Below are 14,311 nucleotides of genomic sequence, written 5' to 3' on the forward strand. Positions count from 1 at the left end.
CATAAATTATGATATGTAAACTGTGAAGATATTTATTCAACATCTCCTTCCCTTTTAAAAATATCCCTCCCCGTCTCAGTATATTTATGGAGTTATAATACAGAAATGGTATAGGCAGTGTATTAGCTCAGGCTACCATAACAAAATACTACAGGATTGGGTGGCTTAAACCAAAGAAATGTTATTTTCTTACAGTTATGGAGGTTGGGAGTCCAAGGTAAAGGTGACAGCATGGTTGGTTTCTGGTGAAAGTCCCCTTCCTGGCTTGCAGATGGCCACCTTCTTGCTGTGTCCTCACATGGCTTTTCCTCTGCACAGAGCTCTTGAGGCTCTTCCTCTTCTTACAGGAACACCCGTCTTACCAGCTCCACCCCCATGACTTCATTTAACCTTAATTATCTCTTTAAAGGCCCTGTCTCCAAATACAGTTGCATTGGGGTTACACATGCATTTCAGCACGTGAATTTTCGGGAACATAGGCAGCCATATTTTGGACCGTTTGTTTATCTCAAGGTAAAGAAGATTATATTTTTCCATAGGAACAAATGGTTGAGTCTACATTCCTTCTTCCTAAGGATGCTGAAAGAAACACAAATGGTTCAGTTCTTTTTTTCTGAACCCAGGAATCCAGGATGATTCAAAACCCCTTGTGCCCTTGTATAAAGTTATACGGACCATCTGTATTTATTTTTCTTCATCTATTTACTCTATATGCTTTTTCAAACAGTATAATGAAACTTCAGTGCTTGAATTATGGTATCTGGAGAGTTTGGGAATTTTTTATTTATCTTTAAAAGCAAGAGTTATGCTTCTTAAGTATTTTGGTCTCAGGACCCCTTTTATACTCTTACAAATTATTGTGAATCTCTAGGAGATTTTGTTTATATGTCTAGATATTTACTGTACTAGAAATTAGCACTGAAAATTTTTTTAAAAATAAAAATTAGTAAATTTCATAGTGACAATAAAAAAATGACATTTTTAAATGAAAAATAGCTATCCAAAACAAATTAGGGGAGGAATTATCTTACATTGTTGCAAGTCTCTTTAATGTCTGGCTTAATAGAACACAACTGGATTTTCAGATTTGCATTCAGTCTGTTGTATCTCATGTCGTGCGTGTAGCCTATGGAGAACTCCCCTATACCTACAAGAGAATGGGAGTGAAAATGGCAGATAACATCTCAGCGTGAAGACAGTTTTGGCCTTGAAGACCGCTAAAAAAATATGAGGGATTCCAGGGTACCCATACTGCACTTTGAGAACTGTCACTCTAAGCATTAAACTTGCCTTTTACAGGGGCTGGAGACGAACACCTTAGGAGTCTACAATGGGTAGAAAGTGGAGCTGATGGAATTGGGCAGCGAGTTTAAGATAGATCTAGGTCGTAGAAGGAAATGTACTAGCCAGGAATATCTGACAAGCCACACCTCAGATGCCTTGGTTAATTGAAGACTCTACTGTCATTTCATTTCAGCCCTGGATAGTTCTAGGGAGGACACAGATTTTAAAAAAAGTATTCAATTGTCCTTTATAAAATGGATTTTTATCTATATTCTGTTTATATTTGAAGGGATTTCAACAAGCTGCCCCTCTTTCCCAATACCCCCTCCCTCCAACATAACACTTAATATGGATGCATCATTTAACTTCTCAGCCCTTGAGTGATGTCTTAGACTTATCTTAATTATAATGAATTAAAGGTCTACAAAGTTCAGTTATTTTTGTTTTCTGCTTGTCTAGAATGTTATAAAACCCTTTGTCCCATACTTGCCCTGCCATAGAATGATCTGGATCTTTAAGAGAACTAGAATCAGCTGTCTTTTTTTTTTTTTTCTTGGGGCTCTTTGGGGCCATTAAGAACTAGGACTGATCTGCTTAAAACTGTCTTGCCCCCAAATTAAGACATATGGTAAACTGATTAAGTATAAACATGTACACCCTGCCATGTACACATAAGTTCAGCCAACTGAGCGAGAATTCTATAAAAATAGGTGATATACCCACTCATCCTAATGCAGTCATTCGAAGTACTTTGAAATACTTATTAATATTATAGAGAATTAGCCTTATGTCTCTTGGTGTTTAAGTGTCAGGAATACGTTTAAACAGGAGACTTTTTATGCTTCCTTTTTTGTGAGCGGAAAAAAAGCCATTTTGGAACAAAGGTCTAAAGTCTGGTGTCTGCCAATGAGTAGTTATTGTTCAAATAAACCTCTCAGATTGGCCTTTTTATAATTAAAATCAGAGTACTGAAGTGTCGCATATTCCTCATTCTTGGTGTTACCTTTTTAAAATTTAAAGTCAAAGCAAAACCAGAAAGCTTTATAATTTATTCCTCCCTCCATTCCCATTCTTAGGCAATCACTGACCTGCTTTCTGTTACCATAGATTGGTTTACTTTCTAATTCTGTAGAATTTTATATAAATGGAATTATATAGATTTTGTATAAATGGAATCATAGACTGTCTTTTTTCGCCTGGCTTCTTACAGTTAGCATAATTTATTTTGAAATATCCATGTTCTATCAGTAGTTCCTTTTTCTCTTTTTTCTTTTTAAATTGCTGAATAGTATTCTATTGTATTGATATGCCATTCTTTGTTTATCCATTTACCTCTTAATGGGCATTTGGTTCCAGCTTTGAGTTATTACAAATGAAACTGTTGTGAAGACTCAAATACAAGTCTTTGTGTAGACATTTGTTTTAGTTTCTTCTAGGTAAATGCCTTGGAGTTGATTGGTTGGATTAACTAGGAGCTGTTTGTTTTAACTTAAGAAACTGGCAACTGTTTTCCAAACGGGTTTTACCATTTTACATTTCCATCAGTGGTGTTTGAGAGTGCTTATTCTCTACATCCTTACCAAAATTTGGTATGATTAATTTTAAAAATTTTAGCCAATCCAGTGTGTGTATCGCAGTGTGGTTTTAATAGCATTTCCCTGATGACTACTGATATTGAATGTATTTTTTTTTTTTTTTGGCGGTAGTTCATCTTTTTTTTTTTTTTTTTTTTGTGAAATGGCTGTTCAAGAGTTGGTTAGGGATTATAGAAGTTGTTTATGTATTCTGGAGACATGTTTACACAAAGGTATAAATATATCTGTGTAATATAGAACATGTATTATGTATATTACACAAACATATATAATAACAGTTCCATATATGTAAAAGCAATAAAGATGTTGCTCTATCATTTTCTGGCTTTCATGGTTTTCTGTTAAGAAACTCATGGAGGGGTACCTGGCTGGCTTGGTCTGTGGAGCATGCGACTTTTGATCTCTGGGTTGTGAGTTTGAGCCCCACATTGGGGTAGAGTTTACCTAAAAAAAACAAAAACAAAAGCAAAAAACTCATGGTATTTGTACCGGTGTTACCCTATATGTAACATATCACTCTTTTCCCATTTAGTTGCAAGTGTGGTTTGTTTGTTTTTTGTTTTTTTTTTTTTTTTGTTTTGTTTTTTTACTTTTGGTTTTTAGAAGTTTGTGTCTTGGTTTGGTTGTCTTTGGTCCTTTTATTTTTAAGGTTCATTGAACTTCTTGAATTTATAAATGTGTGTCTTTCACTATATTTGCAAAGTTTGGGGCCATTATTTCTTAATAATTTTTCTGTCTCAATGTTTTTATCCTGTCATTTTGGGACTCCCAATTACATATATGTTAGTCCTTTTGATACCTTCTTACAGATCCCTGTGGCACTGCTCATTTTTTTTTTTCTCAATCTTTCTTTTCTCCGGGTTCTTCAAACAGAGTAATTTGTCTTCAAGAAATATTTACTGTCTGGTATGTGAATCATAATCAAAATTGATCTTCAGTTTCGCTTATAAATCCCCTGAAAAATAACTGCAGTAAAGAAAGAGCTGCAGTGAAACTTGGTTCAGTGAATAAATCTAAAGTATAATTAAAAAAAAAAAAATCTCACACGATATGATTGGCTGTAAACTTTTTTTTTAAGTTTATTTTTGAGAGAATGAGCAAGCGAGCAGGGGAGAACAGAGAGGGAGGGAAAGAGAATCCCAAGCAGGCTCTATACTGTCAGCACAGAGACTGACACGGGTCTAATCTCACAAACCGGTGAGATCATGACCAGAGCCGAAATCAAAAGTGGGACACTTACTGAGCCATCCAGGTGTCCCAAATTTGCTGTAAAATTTTAAGTTGCTAATTGAAATATATTTTTAAACAAATTGGCCACTTTGGTGTTTGGGGTATGGGAGCATCATTTCCTATATTAGTATTCTTTTATCAGTTGGGACAGTGAGTTCTGTGTCCCAACAAATAGCATTGCAGTTATTTTTTCCCAATGATGACTATATGTTGAGATCAGTCTTTGTAAGAAGATAGGAAAATAATAAAATGTGTTAGAAATATTTGCATTAAAAAACAAATTTTAAGGGGCACCGAGGTGGCTCAATAGGTTAAGTGTCTGACTTTGGCTCAGGTTATGACCTCACAGTTCATGTTGGGCTCTGTGCTGACAGCTCTGAGCCTGGAGCCTACTTCAGATTCTGTGCCTCCCTCTCCTGAGCTCATGCTGTGTCTCTCTCTCTCTTTCTCAAAAATAAACAAACATTAAAAATTTTCTTAAAAACCCACAAATTTTAAAAATTAGTCAGGCTTTATCTTTTAGCCAGAAAACTACTTTATTTATAATTATGCAGATTCCGTCATCCCAAGTGTCACATTTTCCTGTATCATGATTCAACTAGTACTATAGGGTAAAAGGAGACAGCAAATAGATTTTCTCAAAAAATGTTCTATAGTAGAACATGAGAAATTTCTCTAGGAATATAATTTTTTTCTATCATATCTAGCCTCTGTTTTGTCTGAGAACAGCATGGAACCATGTTGCTCAGTCTTGAAATGTCAGCTTGTCTGTTCCCCTGCAATGATTTTTATTTTTCTGGTTTGGTCTTAAAGTCTTGAGAATTCATTTTATTATGAAATGTAAAAACTCATTTAAAAAAAGTATTTCATAGTTCTTTGCTCTTTTCAAAGGAAATAGAGTATCTAGAATAAAGTAATAACCGTAGCATCTTGTAGACTTGCTCTTTAGGTTGATGAGTGCTTGTACAATGTTATAAAGTTCTATTATCTGAAAAGGACTCATTAAAAAAAAATGTGTCTGCTGTGGTGCAAGAACAAATGACTTCTCTGTGGTTGCTTAACCATTTCCTGTAAGTCTCAGAAAGTGGTTGTTTTCAAAATCATTGAGCTGAACTTGGGTTGATCTAAACTTAGCTGTGCAGTTGTGTGGGTTAAACTCAGTCGTTGTTTCACTTCCATCTTCCTTGTAGAAAAATTAAAATCTAAAAATTCAAAAAATCTTGTTTTCATTCGTTTTAACTAAGTAGCTGAATAATTTTGAACAAAAGTTAATAATCTGTAGAATATAACGGGCTTAGAGTGTCTCATAAAAAGCTTCTAGTTTTGTGAACTAGCAAAAAATAAAGTTTCAGTGAAATGGGTAACTGTGTTGTATTTGGATAATTTCAGAATCCTAATGAAAGAGGGATCAAGTTCGATTTACTGCCCAGGATGGAGTTGTAACAGGGAATGTAAATTGGGCAAAATCAAGCAGTACTTTTTCAGTACCCACTAAATGCCTGGCTGAAAGAGTTGTAGAAACTATAGTGCCGTTGTTTGACACATGGCAGTAGTTTTGTGGATCTCTAACACCATCCTAACCCTCTTCGCAGCTCTTCAGCTCTGATGTGGGGATGGCTCTGTGACCACCCAGCCCAGATCCAGAGGCTGCTAAGCCATGAGGCATTTCTCTGTACATGGGACCTGGTTTGACTTCCCTGGCCTATTTTAAGTCATGGCACATGGTCTTGAAGGGTTTAGCTACCATAGAAAAATATGGGTTTGAAATTTGGCCATGCCACTCACTAGCAAGTTATCTAACTCTCCAATTCCCACTTCTTCATCTATAAAATGTTGTGGGGATTAAATTAAATGAGTTGACATATGTAAAATCCTGATTAATAATACCGAAAGCTAATAATTATTTAGCACTTTAATATGTGCTAGGCTCTGTTCTAAATGTTTTATACATATCTCATTTAATTCTCAAAACTCAGATAGGTACTGTTATTATCTCCATCTTACAAATGAGCAAACTGAACTTGGAAAGATGAACTAACTTGCTCAATCAAGGTTACACGGGAATGACATAGCAGTGTAGTTTCAGAGACATTCCTAACTACTCTGCTGTGCCCAGTGCATTGTTAGCACATGCTAAAGCCCTTAGTGAATGTTGGTTTTTATCACTATTTGTGGTGGTGTTAAGATGATGGTTTTGATAACGAACTTGGTCTTACTTTTTTCATTGTTTGCCCTGGTCCTGTACTAGGGCCCCAGGCATAGCATCCCCACATCTATTGATAAGGCAGTAAGAAACAATGAAGTCATGTACTTCAAGTTTTCCTCAAAGCCCTTGGAGGGAAAGCTCACAGTTGCACACAGTTTTGTACAAAGAATGCTGAGTGTTCTGAATACCGGATGTTCTATTCTTATGTGTCTGAGTTGGAGTCTAACCATGAGGCCCTGCTTCTGTTCCCATTTCCAAGATGTCACAGAATCGTAGAACTAGTATGTGTAGTGTGATCTTAGGGGATTGTGTAAGAAATGTACACCACAATATTAATAGTATAGTGTGTAGAGGATGGATAAATCATTCATCTGTTGCTGTGTAACAAATGACAATACTTAATGGCTTAAAATAATAACCAATTTTATTTGCCCACTATTTTGTAGGTCAACAATTTGTACTGGGCTCAGCTGGATGTTTCTTCCACTGATCTTGCCTGGGGTCACTTGTAGCAGCCATCATTTGGCAGCTTAATTTGGAACTGGAAGATTTAAAATAGCTTAACTGGCATATCTGGCAGTTGGTGCTGCCTGTTGGCTGGACTTGTCTTTCCATGTGGTTCCTCATCCATAAGGACATTAGCTCAGATTTATTCTCATGGGGCTCTCAGGTCAGCAAAAGAGAAATAATGAAAGCAACAAGGCCCTTTAAAACTAGGATTGGAAATTGTACAGTGTCACGTCTGCATTCCATTGATTGAAACAAGTTATAAGGCCATTAGATTCAAGGTGGATGCAGACTCCACCTCTGAATAGGAGGTTCCATCAGAGATTAATGGTACATTCTACCTGGTGTCCAGGTTTCCTGATTTCACCATCCAGGGCCATTTCTAAGTTTATTTATTTATTTTGAGAGAGAGAGGGAGAGAGAGAATCCCAAGTAAGCTCTGCACTACCAGTACAGAACCGGATGTGGGGCTTGAACCCATGAACCACGAGATCATGACCTGAGCCAAAGTCAGACGCTTAACCACCTGAGCCACCCAGGTGCCCCCAGGGCCATTTTTAAGACACCTCAACAGTGTTGATAATTTTTCATCATTTTATTAACTTTAGATCTTCATAGATTAAAACATGATCTGTACATGTTCAAGGGGGTTCTCCTATTTTTATACATTTAAAAAGTAGAAAATATAGATACTAAAAACACCCAACATACTCATAACTCCCAGAAATAACCAGTATTTACGTTTTTATTTACAGTGTTTCCAACTGGATGAATATTTATTTATTTAAAATTCCATAACCTGCCTCTTAATACTATATTTTGAATACCTTTCCATGTTTAAAATAGATGTAAATAAGTTTTATGATGTAAATAATTTTTATGTCTGTATAATACTTTATTAGGTATGAATATACCGTCGTCACATACTTCGATTATTTCCTTTCTGTTGCTCTGTAAACAAGACTGCTGTAAACATTCTTACATATATATTTTTCTGCAGTTACTCTTAGGATGCATTTCTCTTATGGAGTTATTTGGTCAAGTAACTTATTTTAGGTTTTGACATGTATTGATGAGACATGATTTTAAACATTCTATAGTTTAAACTTATCAGTAAGTATAACTGCAGAGCAAAGTTCTTAGGTGTTATAGAAAGATTATTCTTTAGACATTCACAAGTGGATGTACCCATTATGATTTGTGTTTGGGGGAACTTAGATGTGTGTGTGGGGTTTGTTGGAATGAACTGTTAGGGTGAACCTTAAATTTAGATCACTTTCCCTTTAACATGATCTCAAATATAATGAATAACTTTGAAAACCTAGATAAAAATGGCAATCATAAAAAAATAACATTGCTTTAGCATTTCAAATCAAAATGTGTTAATTTAGTTACTAGTATTATCTTATTGACTAAAGCTTTTATTTTGCATACAGGTCCACTGATTAGAGTTCTACAATATTTCATCTTGTATATGATATGTGCTGTTTGTGACGCAACTGTAATTTATAGGTCTTCGTTATTTTTCAACTGGTTTGAGAACTTAAGACACTTTGAAGGCTGGGAGCAAAATTCTTCTGTAGGGCCCTCCTCCCCTAATCTTTTTGTTTTACTTGCTAATACCTAATCTGGCAGCTGTGTTATTTTGGGGACTCATTTTTGTGGGGTCTTTCTGCTGCATACTCAGCTTTCGTAGAAGCAGTTTTCATTCTTTTTTTCATTTAATGCAGTACTTATTTACATAACTACAGTTATAATTTTAACTAGCATAAATTGATTGGAGAACAACTAATTCTTGGCAAGAATACAACTGCCCTGGTGGGGACATAAGTGCTTGAATCTTCTAGAGAGTAGCCCTTTAGACATTCAGTGGACACTTGGCATCAGAAAATGTCTTTCAGGGGGGAATGAACAGCATTTGTTAATGTGGAGGTTTAAGTGGACATAAGTTAAAAGAACATCTACTTTGTTGAGGTAGAGAATTTTCTTTATTTACTGAAGGAAACTACTCTTCTTAATTCTTGTTTTACAGTTAAGGTTTGAATTAAACTACAGGTGTTTATTTGTCCCTCTCCTTGATCCTTTACATTGAATCCTGTATCTGAAGCATTTTGTGGCAGGATTCTTTATGTGCTATAGCTCATGTTTGTATTTGATACTTTTTGGTCTTTGGCATTCTCTAGTAGAATGCCTCCTTTTCATGTTCAGTGTTCTCCTTGATAGATATTTAAAGGGTTTTTTTTTAATGTTTATTTTTGTGTGTGAGAGAGAGAGACAGAGACAGAGATAGAGCATGAGCAGAGAAGGGGCAGAGAGAGAGGAAGACACAGAATCTGAAACAGGCTTCAGGTTCTGAGCTGTCAGCACAAAGCCCGACATGGGGAGCTGAAACTCGGGAATGGCGAGATCATGACCTGAGCTGAAGTTCGATGTTTGTTTAACTGATTGAGCCACCCGGGCACCCCTACTTGATAGATATTTAAAATAATGTGCTTCATAGCTGCAACATTAAACTAGCAAACTCATCTTCTTTGTTGCTGCCATCCTGCACTGAAGTGTTGATTTTTGCTTATAGGACTACACAACTGCACAGAAAGTAACAGCTGTGATTAGACTGAATAAATATAATGTGGTGTACAATTTGAAGATGGTGATAAATTTATTGACTGAGTGTTTTAGTTTGGTAAAGTAAAATTCATGTCTGTGTAATGCCCTTTTGGTTATTTCAGTCACAATGTGACCATTATATGATTTAAATTGCCTTCTTATAAATTGTAGCTGTCATTGGTTATCTGAGTTTTATTGTGTAAATGTAATTATAGTAAATGAGCATGGCCTTTAGATGCACTTAATCCCTAGGGATATTTTGGGAAAGGTTGTAGTGTCTTTACAATCAAGACAGCCATTTGGCAAATATATTAGAAGTCAAATGACTTAAAACATAAAACCTGTGTACTAAAATCTCTGTGATACAGAATTATCTCAAGTTATCCTGTTTTACACTGGCTGAAAGCCTCTATAGATATTGCTGATGCTGATCTTACAAGACGTCAAGAGGCCAGAATTGTTGCTTATGTTATCATTTGGTATTTATGGAAGTAAGACAAAATGGAGTTTCTGGACTTTACTTATTTTATGAATTTATCTAATGACATGTGCTGTGAGTGGCATTTAAGAATCATCTTTTATAGTAAAAGGTGTGAGGGGGAAAATTGTACTGATGCATCTTAAAGAGAAATGCTAGAGTGCTTGGCTAAAAAAGGATGTGTTTACTGGCTTGAGATTTTGAAGTTCCGACTGTGGCTATTTAATATAGTAGCAACAAACTATGAATGTGGCACTTCATAGTTTGCAGAGTGTTATGACCCACTTATTTCATGTAACCCCTATGATAGTCTAAGTAGACAGGGCAGTTATCTCCATTTTACCAGATAAGAACACTGAGATCCCAACTAAGTTCTGGAGCCAGAACTAGAATCCACAGGTTCCTCAGCATTATACTTTATGTCTCCTAAACCATAACTGATTTAAATTATGTCCTAGCTTTGAAGAAAGAGGAGGAAATGTAATAAGTCTGAAGAATCCGGGTCTAGTAGAAAAGAAAGGCAGTGACTCAGAGCCCATAATCACTGAAGTAGTACTAGGCCCTGCTGACTTAGGACCCAGCCCCACAGCAGGTGTTAGAGGACCTTCTTAACCTCATGGCTAACATATTAATTCTGTCTTATTCCAAGCTTCGGTTCAGCCTTCAGAGAATTTATGAGTGGCCTTGGAGGTAATTTTCGTTAATTAATACTTAATTTTAATGTGTTGAGTGTTGGTACTTTCATTTCAACATTTATTACAGGCTTTTTTTCCTGCAGGGCTCCAGGGATATAAAGATGAATGAGATAAGAGCCCCTCCCTTGGAGGAACTGTTTAAATGTGAAACAAAATCTATAATTATAGTTTACTTCTGCAGAAATTCCCTTCTCTGTAGGGTAAACTAAGCCTTGAAATTTTTCTAAACCTTCTCATCTTCAACCTGTAATTCTGTAATAAGCAAAAAGTTACAGGATTAAAATGTATGTTATTCTAGAAAAAAGTATGGAGCAGGTTTTGGAACTTAGTATTTCATCCTAAGTGTGAAAGGCCGTATAAGCGTATAGTGTGCACAACTTCCATTTTCCAAGTTTGAGAGACTGCCAGGGGTTTGTAGTATGGAAAGAGTGAGGTGACTCATGATTTGGAATGATTGTTTTGATCTCTCCCTGTAGTTGCTGTAGAACATTGGCAGGGCAGCCAGCATAATTAACACCACACAGTCTAATTATAAACACAACTCTGTGGACAGTGGCTACTAAAGAAGAAAGCACGTCCTGGATAAACAATCAAGTTGGCAGGATTACTTTAGAATGATGACTAGATAATGTCAAGTTTACTATAAATCAACTTGCTTTTCCTAGATTGTCTCAGGAGCTACCATAGGGGAAAAAAAGTATTACCTGTGAAAGTCTCGCTGGGTTATTTTTTTAAGGGCTCATTTTAAGCATTTCTTTATTGCAGTCTTTCTAACCTTTTCATCCTAAGAGAACAGCTAGGCATTTTAATTTTTATGGTGTACTATTTTAGGGAGAGTAGGGGAATGGGTCACAGGAGGACATTTGTTCTAGTAATAGTTGAATTGATTTTTAAAAGGTGAAAGAAACTAGGGATTTGGAAAGATTACATTGGAGTAGTGTAATAAAGAGCAGGAAAAGAGAGACCCGTGAGCTGAGGAGAGTGAAGAGGGTGCGCTAAGAATACAAAAGGGAAGTGGCCACAACAGCCATGCAAGTTTGAGAGAAACTGAGACGCGTGTTACACGTGTGTGGTCTCACATACTCGTCTGAGACAGAGCAGGCACTGTGCATGTTTGTATGTGCTTAGGGATTTGTTGAAGCATGGCTGAGAGCTGAGGAATGATTTAGTTAGTTTAAATATAGGTTTGGCCCTTGGGTTCCTGAGTTTCAGAACAAAGGCTATGGAGATTGGTTTCAGGACCCTGTAGGGATGGTTGTATTTCTGCAGAATGAACTTGAGTTGTGATTTACTCTAAATAAAGTAAGCACTTGAAAGCAAATGCTTAAAAATGAGACCCTCCCCCCCCCTTTTTTTTGCTTTTTCTTTTTCTTATTGAGTTAATTTCAGTTAAATTTCAAATGGACACTTAAAAAGAGATTTTTCTGGTAGCCTTTGTGTTGCCAATTCACTTTTGGAAACTAGTGAATGTGGTGTCAAAAACGGTGGAAGCTTTGCAGCCTTTTCCTGCCCTTGAATTTTAATTTGAATATTGTTGGTGTAGGAGCTGCATAAAGTAAGAGTCTATCCTTTTATATTAATTTGTTTACACAAGTGATCTTAACTCTGCTTTTAAATGTATAGTTTCTCTTAAAGGGTTTAGAAGAGGACTGATTTTTCTTTTTAAGAAAAAATATACAAAAATCTAAATACAGAAATAGATGAGTTAAGCACAGTTTTTCTTGTTTGTTTTTGATTTTTTTTTTTTTTTTTGTAAAAGAATACTTTCTACTTTGAAGAGATTCTAAGAAGTGTCCTTTAAATAATAGCTCCTGGGGCTCCTGGGTGGCTCAGTTGGTTAAGTGTCTGACTTTGAGCCCCGTGTCCTCTGTGCAGACAATTCAGAGCCTGGAACCTGCTTGGGATTCTGAGTGTCTCCCTCTCTCTCTGCCACTCTCCCATTTGCGCTCTCTTTCTCTCTCTATCAAAATAAATAAACATTAAAAAAAAAATTAAAAATATAATAGCTCTCCAATTCCTTTTAAATACTTGAATTTACAAAAAAAATCTAGCTTTTTATTTTAAAGAAGGGGGGAGAACATGGATTTTTCTAAATTTGGGTAGAGCTAGCATTAACACTGGCTAAATGATTTTTTTTTTTTTTTACCAGATACTCTTGGAGGAGGGACAGATACAAGGCGGTGGGGCTTGTGAAAGAGGATCTCTGTGTGTAGTCCAGGACCCAATTCTGATTCCTCTGTTACATTAACCTAACCAGACTTTTGAGAAGTGAAAAATGGGTCTTGGAGATCTACAAGGACCTGATATAATGTTGATTTTAAGGCCAATTTCTAGGAAAATATGATTAACAGCCAGTAATACTATTTTTCTGCCCTCCAGCATTTTTTGCTTTATTAATTTTCTTTTCTGTTTTCTACTTTATTGGTTTCTGCTCTTTATTATTTTTTCTGCTTAGGTTTACTATACTATTCTTTTTAGTTTCTTAGGGTGAAAACTTATATCATTGATTTTAAACGTCTTTCTAATATAGGCATTTAAAGCAGTAAATTCCTCTCATTAAAAAAAATTATTTAAGTATTTTCTAAATCTGTTATTGTTTATTCTTTGATTTTTGAATTATTTAGAAGTTCATTTTCTGTTTTCCAAATATCTACACATTGTCTAATTCATTATTTTTGGGTTTTCAAATTATTTCTACTGTGGTCAGAGAACACAGTCTCAAAAAAACTCAGTCTTTTAAAGTTTATTGAGATTTATTTTCTGGCTCAGTGTATGGTCTACCTTAGTAAATGTTACATATGTATTCTGCAGTTGTTTGGTGTAATATTCTACAAATGTCTTTTAGGCCAAATCAGTTGGTAGTATTTAGATAGTCTATGGACCTACTTGTTGTCTACTTGTTCTGTCAATTACAAAGAGAGACATGACAGAATCTCCAATTATGGTTGTGGATATTTCTGTTTCTTGAGTTTTGCCATTTTCTGTTTTGAATTTTAAAGCTCTCTTATTAGATACATACATATTTAAGCTTGGTATCTTATCCTGATGAATTTCTCCTTTTATCATTATAAAATTTTGTTCTGCTTTGTTAACCTAATAGTATCCTTAAATTTAAAAGGTGTCTTTTATAGACAGTGTGTAGTGGAGTCTTGCTTTTTTTAATCCATTGTGACAATCTCTGTCCTTTAGTTGAAATGTTTAATCCACTTACAGTTAATGAAATTTTTTATGCGGTTGTGTTTAAATCTATGATTTTGCCATCATTTTTATTTGTCCCTTTTATTATTGTTTTTGTGTCTTTTTTGATGCCCCCTTTTGGGTTAATTGGGTATTTTTTAATATTTTATTTTATTTTCCTCATTGGCTTTTTAGCTATACATCTTTTAAATTACTTTTTTATTGATTATTCTAGGGCTAATAAATGCATCCTTAACTTATTAAAGTGTGTTTATTGTCAAAATTATGTCATTTATCCATTCATCAGTTGATGCACATTTAGGCTTTTTCCATAATTTGGCTATTGTTGAAATCATAAGAGACTCTTAAAAACTGAGAATAAACTTAGGGTTGATGGGGAGTGGGAGGGAGGGGATGGTGGGTGATGGGCATTGAGGAGGGCATCTGTTGGGATGAGCACTGAGTGTTGTATGGAAACCAATTTGACAATAAATTTAATATTAAAAAAATATGCCATCTAACATTTTACACC

General features: G+C 35.4%; 1 protein-coding gene and 1 non-coding gene across 3 annotated transcripts in view; both read left to right on the top strand.

Moving 5' to 3' along the window:
• Positions 1–14,311, top strand: part of LOC122223115 (leucyl and cystinyl aminopeptidase) — a 101,203-nt gene that overhangs the window by 12,820 nt on the left and 74,072 nt on the right. The gene's annotated exons all lie outside the window — the stretch shown is intronic.
• Positions 12,032–12,166, top strand: LOC122202982. Its single transcript, XR_006195004.1, has one exon. It is a non-coding gene; the product is annotated as a small nucleolar RNA SNORA13 (small nucleolar RNA).

This window comes from Panthera leo, chromosome A1, assembly GCF_018350215.1.
Source record: "Panthera leo isolate Ple1 chromosome A1, P.leo_Ple1_pat1.1, whole genome shotgun sequence".
Taxonomy (NCBI): Eukaryota; Metazoa; Chordata; class Mammalia; order Carnivora; family Felidae; genus Panthera; species Panthera leo.